The sequence below is a fragment of the Triticum aestivum genome, chromosome 7D, assembly GCF_018294505.1.
Source record: "Triticum aestivum cultivar Chinese Spring chromosome 7D, IWGSC CS RefSeq v2.1, whole genome shotgun sequence".
Taxonomy (NCBI): domain Eukaryota; kingdom Viridiplantae; phylum Streptophyta; class Magnoliopsida; order Poales; family Poaceae; genus Triticum; species Triticum aestivum.
The window spans coordinates 65,211,285-65,220,438 of NC_057814.1; the positions used below are offsets into that span (position 1 = coordinate 65,211,285).

At 45.7% G+C, this 9,154-nt stretch overlaps 1 pseudogene; it reads right to left on the reverse strand.

The window, feature by feature from the left end:
- Positions 1 to 359: 359 nt before the first annotated feature.
- LOC123169833 (GDSL esterase/lipase At1g28670-like) lies at positions 360 to 2,998 on the reverse strand (annotated as a pseudogene).
- Positions 2,999 to 9,154: the final 6,156 nt, after the last annotated feature.

Sequence of the window (9,154 nt, forward strand, 5' to 3'; positions counted from 1 at the left end):
CCGTTAGCAGACACTTGTCAAAAACTCTTAAGATGAGTATGTAGAAATATTCTAAATACATACTCATCTTAATTGCATAACCTTTTTAGAGAGAGAAAAGATACTTGTCAAAAACTTCATCTTTTTTCTCTACAAATTTCCCATCTTAATTGCATAGCCTTTTTCTATGTACTGGAAATTGAAAAATATTTCAAAGGTTGTCTATGTACATATATATAGGCTATGCAATTAAGATGGTTTTTCTATGTTCAAACATAGGCTTCCAAGAGAAAAAAAACATTGTCTGCCGCATATTGTATTGTTAAAAAACGCAATAAGATTAGGCACTACCCCTCTAATCAAATCAACATGGTGTGCCATTTTTATTAGAATCTGCATAACATCTATGCCTCATACAAATACAACTCTATTCTTAATACTTTATAAAAATACAACTATATTCTTAACACTTTACAAATACAAGATGCATCTAACCCCACAAATAATATAACATATTTCAATATTATTTCAAATTTTGGGGTACATATTAGTATATTTCCCTAATACATGTGCGCATAGTTCTATATCCCGTGTGTACGTGTATCTATGTACGCATTTCGGCAAGGAGCTTCACTGCAGAATCGGTGGGTTGCAGTACATGCCGCTTAGCCAGCCCTCGGTGATCCGTTTGTTGGCAGCGTCGCTAAGGTGCATACCGTCCCAGGTTAGGTGGCTCCCCGGGTCATGGCAGACGCTCGAGCCATCCATCCCGCACATTGCGAGCAGATCAAATCCGTTTGGCGCATTGGCCTTTCCGCAACATCCCATAAGTATGGTCCCAATCCCAAAGCCTGCATGAAAGAAATAGATCAAACTGAACATTGGGTGGCATATTTAGGTTCGCGGTTTTACTTTCAGCCTAATACGAAACCATTGAAAACAACCGATGATTTTTGTTTGGATTTCAGAAATACGAAACCATTGAACAAAGGTGTACTTACGAAAAAAGTGCAATTAAACTAAACCAAAAGTTATAACTGTACTACACAAAAGTGCGAATGGTCTGGTGGTGGTCTATTGAGGTGCAAGGTGAGAGTTGTTTCTGGTTGAAGTTCCTAAGGACATGCCTAGTGGTTGACAAGGCGGTCTTTTTGATGTATTGTATATCATATAGATAAATCAATAAAACATCTTATACAATTGATTATCTCTTAGTATTATCTTTAAAATTAATGTTATGAGGTCATGAAATTCATGGGTGATTGAAAATAAAATAAGAAAACATGTGAGTAAGAGAAGACATCTTGTAAGATAATGCCTTATCTTCTTTGTAAGTGACCATCTCTTAACTAAGAGAAGACAAGACTTATTTTTGTTTCTTTATCTACATGCCATCACTAAGTTAGCACCATTACGTACCCTAACCTATATCTGTTTTACTAAAAAGAATGAAACACTCCTTTTGCAAGCACAATTGTCAAATGAAACTCACCAAACTTTTGGGGATCCTGCACCATTTGGTAGACGTGGCCTGCAAGGTCGGCATGCATGATCCTTGTGTGTTGATGCTTCTTTTGAAGCTTCTTGAGCCCGTTCTTGAGGAAAGAGTTGTGGCTATCAAACAAGGCGTTGTGGTTTCTCAGGCACCCATACTCGTCGTAGTCACCCTTGTCAGGGCTCTCGAAGAAGTTCAGGTATAGCGGGTAGCACCCCATGGGAGCAACGTTTGAAACCACGATGTCAACTGCGCCGAGAGTGATTAATTTCTGCATGACATGTTAGTTTGGAACATAAGTATGTTAGGTGCAAAGTTCACTAAGTGGATATTTTATTTGTTGGTTGACATATACACTTGTCACTTCTCCATTTGCGAGTTATTCTTTGTGCTCCAGATACCGTTTTGTTTCAGACCAAGACATTAGAAAAATAAATATTTTGGAAGTAACTTGAACTTGACCCACGTTTAATAAAATGGATGTGTGCATCATGTGATGCAGAGGCCGGGGTAATCCCTTTTGTCGAGAAAAAAACAAATAGTTATTTTGGAAGTGTATATCAATGAAAAGGATATATGCATGTTCAGGTAAAACTGACAAGTTTTAGCCTTTGCGGTTACCTCTATGCCATATGTGATGGTGTTGACTATGCTGGGTATGCTCTTTCTTGCCTCATCTACCGTGGACCCATTCACCATCTGGATGTTGTAGTCGTTCTCCCCCAGCCGATCGAAACACGAACAGCGACTTGGCCAAATACTCCTTGCAACCTATATACACGCGCACATGCACAAAATTAAACTTCGTAGTTGTTATTGCACCGATCGAGCTAGGAAAAGACATCATCATCGCATGTGCATGCGCAAATGAATCGATCGAATGGTCGATCCGATGTGAATGATCGATATTACTCTGCGGTGTTCCGCAGATGGAAGGCAGCAGTCGGAGGAGAGCGTCCATCTGGCTGTCCATGGAGCCGTCGAGGTGCACGCCGTAGCCGGTGAACATGCTGCTGCCGCTGTAGTCGCGCGCGGTGCCGCCGATCATTGCCATGTTGGCGCCTCGCCGGAAGTCCTCCCCGCGCGCCTTGGACGGCGGGAGGAGCGGTAGCCCAAGCGCTTGCGCTGCGTGTGCATGCAGTTAGATTAACCACAGTAGTACGTGGCAGTGTAACAGGGTGTCGTCGATCGTGACGACGTGGTTACCGAGGAAGTCGACGTTGAGGCGGCCGTCGCAGCAGCGGCAGCTGGGCTTGCGGAAGTAGGTGATGCCGTAGGGGATACGGGCGAAGATGCCCAGCACGCCGGCCGGCTCGTGCCGGCCTCGGGGGCAGATGTTGCCGGTGTCCGACGTCGAGTCGCCCAGGTTGAAGATGGCGTTGTACCGCGGAGTCCGTGCACCCGGCCCCGCCGCCGCCGGCCGCTTCAAGCGCAGCCACCAGGCAGCACGAGAGGACGACAAAGGGTGCAACGCCGGCGATGCCTCTGCCCGTGACGGCCATGATGGATACACACTAGCTAGAGCTTCGCGCTGCGTTTACTTGGCACACCCTCGCAGTGCACGTCGCGTGCATATATATGGCGTTTGCCGGCGCTGCCATGGCTGATCGATGTCCGGCCCCAACCCTGCAGATCGGGAGCGAATTGAAAGCTGACGGAGATGCGACCAACCGCACTACCTGTGATGATCGCATGCATCGATCCGTAACGTGGCGACACATGGTTGCCGACCAGGCCGGGGCTTTGCTTTTCCCAATCGTACAACAAAAAAATGGTTGCCGACCTGCTGGTCGCCCTTAATTAGACCCTGTTTGTTTCCAGGGACTTATTGGTTTAGGGACTTAAAAAAGTCCCTATAAATCCCATCTAAACTAAACAGGAGGGACTTATACGGACTTAAAGTGGTGATTTGGGACTTATCAAAAAAGACTCTCAGGGAGGAACTTATAGGGACTTTTCCATCGATTCCCCCTGCCCCGCACCTAACCTTATCGCTTCCCCGCTTCGCTCCCTCCCCGCACTAGTAGAAAACAGGGCATAGGTCACAGGGCAGTTTTCACATTAGCCCCGGTTCAGTCACGAACCGGGACCCATGGGGGCATTCGTCCCGGTTCGTGAGCCCAGGGGGCCGGCCGGGGCCTCGTGGGCATTGGTCCCGGTTCGTATGGAACCATTTGTCCCGGTTCGAGCCACGAACCGGGACTAATGGTCCTCGCTCCTGGCCCACAACCATTTGTCCCGGTTCTTGGCATGAACCGGGACAGAAGGCCCGGATTTAGTACCAGTTCATGCCACGAACCGGGACCAATGAGGTGCCTATATATACCCCTCGCCCGCGAGCAGAGCACTCCAGTGCTCTGTTTTTCTCTGGCCGGCGAGGGGAGGGCTTTGTGGTGCTCTAGCTCACCTCCTATGCACATGAGGTGTTCGATGAAATGCCCGAGCCACACTAGTTAAGCTTTGTCCTCTCGAAGCTCGACCTCAAAGCTCCATTTTTCTCGAGATTTGTCTAGGTTTAGCGGCCCGTCACGTCCCATTCCCGTCTTCACCGCCGTCGACCGCCCGCGCCGATCTCGTCGCCGGCAACACCGTGGTGAGCCTCTTGTTCTTATCTTCTTTTTGAAAGAAAAAAAATTCTTACTTTAGATAGATACTTGTCTAATTTTCTTACTATTTTATTCCTTCTTATTACATAGTGCGATGGTTTTGGTATCCGCCCCCGTCGGCCCTCGTCCTGTCTATGATTCGGATGTGGTATATATATTATCTTTTTATAACTATTTGATTCATTTATTGTTTATGACAAATATACCGACCAGCGTGACATAGATTTTATTTATCTAGGAGGTGGTTGAACCGGAAATTCTAACCGACCCTATTGTCGAGAGGTTAAATTTAGTTGAAGAAGAAAACATTACTTGAAGGAAAAAATAAAAAAAATTGAGGAGGAGAAGATGATATTGGAGTTGCATGTTGCGGATGTCGTCGATGATCACAAGATCAAGATGGATGCAATGCGCTTGAAGATTAGAAAGATTAGAAAATATGCCATTCATACCGAGGCTTGGTATCATTATGCCGTTGGATCAATTGTTACCTTGGTTGCGATTATGATCGCATTTGTTTTCGCATTGAAATGTTTTACATAGTTTCAATGTATGGTTTAATTAATTAGATGCTCTGGAGAGCTATATATATGTTGTTAGATGAGAACTATGTATGTACTTTGGTTCTAATGTGATGATGAACTTCTATTAATTTGGTCACTTAATTATCTATTCATGATGTTCTGTAATGGTTTTTGACACACTTAATTATATATAATGCACGCAGATGAACCGGCAATGGATGTATGGTGACAGACACACCTCCGAGTACATTAAGGGCGTGCATAATTTTCTCGAAGTGGCTGAGGCAAACAAGCAGAATGGTTTTATGTGTTGTCCATGCCCTACATGTGGGAATACGAAGTCTTACTCTGACCGGAAAATCCTTCATGCCCACCTGCTTTACAAGGGTTTCATGCCACACTATAATGTTTGGACGAGGCACGGAGAAATGGGGGTTATGATGGAAGACGGCGAAGAAGAAGAGGACGATGACAACTATGTGCCCCCTGAATACGGTGATGCTGCAACGGGGGAAGCTGCTGAAGATCAAGAGGAACCAGACGATGTGCCCAATGATGCTGCAAGGGGGGAAGCTGCTGAAGATGAAGAGGAACCAGTGCCCGATGATGATGATCTCCGCCGGGTCATTGTCGATGCAAGGACGCAATGCGAAAGTCAAAAGGAGAAGCTGAAGTTCGATCGCATGTTAGAGGATCACAAAAAAGGGTTGTACCCCAATTGCGAAGATGGCAACACAAAGCTCGGTACCGTACTGGAATTGCTGCAGTGGAAGGCAGAGAATGCTGTGCCTGACAAAGGATTTGAGAAGCTATTGAAAATATTGAAGAAGAAGCTTCCAAAGGATAACGAATTGCCCGACAGTACATACGCAACAGAGAAGGTCGTATGCCCTCTGGATTGGAGGTGCAGAAGATGCATGCATGCCCTAATGACTGCATCCTCTACCGCGGTGCGTACAAGGATCTGAACGCATGCCCGGTATGCGGTGCATTGCGGTATAAGATCAGACGAGATGACCCTGGTGATGTTGACGGCGAGCCCCCCAGGAAGAGGGTTCCTGCGAAGGTAATGTGGTATGCTCCTATAATACCACGGTTGAAACGTCTGTTCAGAAACGAAGAGCATGCCAAGTTGATGCGATGGCACAGTGAGGACCGTAAGAAAGACGGGAAGTTGAGAGCACCCGCTGACGGGTCGCAGTGGAGAAAAATCGAGAGAAAGTATTGGGCTGAGTTTGCAGCTGACCCAAGGAACGTATGGTTTGGTTTAAGCGCGGATGGCATTAATCCTTTCGGGGAGCAGAGCAGCAATCACAGCACCTGGCCCGTGACTCTATGTATGTATAACCTTCCTCCTTGGATGTGCATGACGCGGAAGTTCATTATGATGCCAGTTCTCATCCAAGGCCCTAAGCAACCCGGCAACGACATTGATGTGTACCTAAGGCCATTAGTTGAAGAACTTTTACAGCTGTGGACTGGAAACGGTGTACGTACGTGGGATGAGCACAAACAGGAGGAATTTAACCTGCACGCGTTGCTGTTTGTAACCATCAACGATTGGCCCGCTCTCAGTAACCTTTCAGGACAGACAAACAAGGGATACCACGCATGCACGCACTGTTTAGATGACACTGAAAGTATATACCTGGACAAAAGCAGGAAGAATGTGTACCTGGGCCATCGTCGATTTCTTCCGACCAACCATCAATGTCGAAAGAAAGGCAAGCATTTCAAAGGCGAGGCAGATCACCGGAAGAAGCCCGCCATGCGTACCGGTGATCACGTACTTTCTATGGTCAATGATTTACATGTAATCTTTGGAAAGGGTCCCGGCGGACTAGCTGTTCCGAATGACGTTGAGGGACACGCACCCATGTGGAAGAAGAAATCTATATTTTGGGACCTACCCTACTGGAAAGAGCTAGAGGTCCGCTCTTCAATCGACGTGATGCACGTGACGAAGAACCTTTGCGTGAACCTGCTAGGCTTCTTGGGCGTGTATGGGAAGACAAAAGATACACCTGAGGCACGGGAGGACCTGCAACGTTTGCACAAAAAGATGGCATGCCTCCGAAGCAGTATGAAGGTCCTGCCAGCTACGCTCTTACGAAAGAAGAGAAAGAAATCTTCTTTGAATGCCTACTCAGTATGAAGGTCCCGACTGGCTTCTCGTCGAATATAAAGGGGATAATAAATATGCCAGAGAAAAAGTTCCAGAACCTAAAGTCTCATGACTGCCACGTGATTATGACGCAACTGCTTCCGGTTGCATTGAGGGGGCTTCTACCGGAAAACGTCCGATTAGCCATTGTGAAGCTATGTGCATTCCTCAATGCAATCTCTCAGAAGGTGATCGATCCAGAAATCATACCAAGGCTAAGGAGTGATGTGGCGCAATGTCTTGTCAGTTTCGAGCTGGTGTTCCCACCATCCTTCTTCAATATCATGACGCACGTCCTAGTTCATCTAGTCGACGAGATTGTCATTCTGGGGCCCGTATTTCTACACAATATGTTCCCCTTTGAGAGGTTCATGGGAGTCCTAAAGAAATATGTCCGTAACCGCGCTAGGCCAGAAGGAAGCATCTCCATGGGCCATCAAACAGAGGATGTCATTGGGTTTTGTGTTGACTTCATTCCTGGCCTTGAGAAGATAGGTCTCCCTAAATCGCGGTATGAGGGGAGACTGACTGGAAAAGGCACGCTTGGAGGGGGGAACTCAATAATATGCAGGGACGGATATTCTTGGTCTGAAGCACACTACACAGTTCTACAGAACTCTACCTTGGTGACCCCGTATGTCGATGAACACAAGAACAGTCTGCGCTCCAAACACCCGGAGCAGTGTGACGACTGGATTACATGTGAACACATCAGGACTTTCAGCAGTTGGTTGGAAACACGTCTCAGAGGTGACACCACTGTTTGTGATGAGTTTTACTCGTTGTCCAGGAGACCATCTTCGACTGTATTGACTTACAAAGGATACGAGATAAATGTGAATACATTTTACACGATCGCCCAAGATCAAAAGAGCACCAACCAAAACAGCGGTGTCCGCTTTGATGCAGCAACCGAGAGGGGAAAGGACACATATTATGGTTACATAATGGACATATGGGAACTTGACTACGGACATAATTTTAAGGTCCCTTTGTTTAAGTGCAAATGGTTCAATCTGTCAGGAGGCGGGGTACAGGTAGACCCACAGTACGGAATGACAACAGTGGATCTGAACAATCTTGGGTACACTGACGAACCGTTCGTCCTAGCCAATGATGTGGCACAGGTTATCTATGTGAAGGACATGTCTACCAGACCGAGGAAAAGAAAACATAAGGAAGCGAATACATCATACGATGAGCCAAAGCGGCACATAGTTCTTTCAGGAAAAAGGGACATTGTGGGAGTGGAGGGCAAGACAGACATGTCTGAAGATTATGAAAAGTTTCATGAAATTCCTCCCTTCAAAGTCAAGGCTGACCCAAGCATCCTGATAAACGATGAAGATTATCCATGGTTACGGCGCAATAAGAAAATGACACAAGCGAAGAAAAAGTGAAGACTTTCTCCCGCAACTATTATGATGATAGCATGCCAACTTTGTAATAGACGAGTATGATACCATTGTCCGTTTTGTACAAGAAGTGCATCTAGTTTTTGCCGTAACCCTCTCAACTTTTTTGCACATGCTATGTGGATGAAATGATGATACTATGCCAACTTTCAACCTTTTCAGAGTTCATTTGAAATGCTTTATAAGCCCTGAGTGCAGAGAGGTTAGGCCCGTAAGCCTGCTTTAGAGAGGAGCTCGACAGCTCAGGCGCACCGCACCTTATAAACAGGTGCGACTCTCTCTTAGCTAGCGAGGTGGGACTAAACTCACCACCACGCCGCTGTGCAAGGCCATTGGTCCCGGTTGGTGGCACGAACCGGGACCAATTCCACCCTTTGGTCCCTGTTGGTGCCACGAACCGGTACTAATGAGGCTGTGGCCCCACGAGCACCTTTAGTACCTGTTCGTGGCACGAACCGGTACTAGAGTTTCTTACTAGCTAAGCAGTTTTTAGTCCCACCTCGCTAGCTGAGAGGCATTAGGAGCGGTTTATAAGCCCTGAGTGCAGAGACGATGAAGAAGAGGCGCAATGCTCACGTTGCTTAGCTTCAAGCCTTGAGGAATAAGGTAGACTGCATCGAGCTATGTGCAGTGCAGTCTACACTATTCCGAAAGGCTTGAAGCAAATCAACGCGCATTGCGCCTCTTTTTTATTTTTAATCATTAAAAGCAAAAAGAATTTTCATAAAGAACTTTTTTTGATAGAAACTTTAATAGCAGAAAGAATTATCATAAAGTAAAATAAATAAGTAATTAGAAACAAAATAAAATAAAATAAATAAGTTTTTTGTTGTAAGTAGAAATAAAACAAAATAAATATAGCAAAAAAGAAAATAAAAAAATAAATACAGCAAAAAGAATTTTCATAAAGAACTAATGGCACTAATAGAAAGTTTATATGTTTTCTAAAACTAATGGCACTAACAGACAGT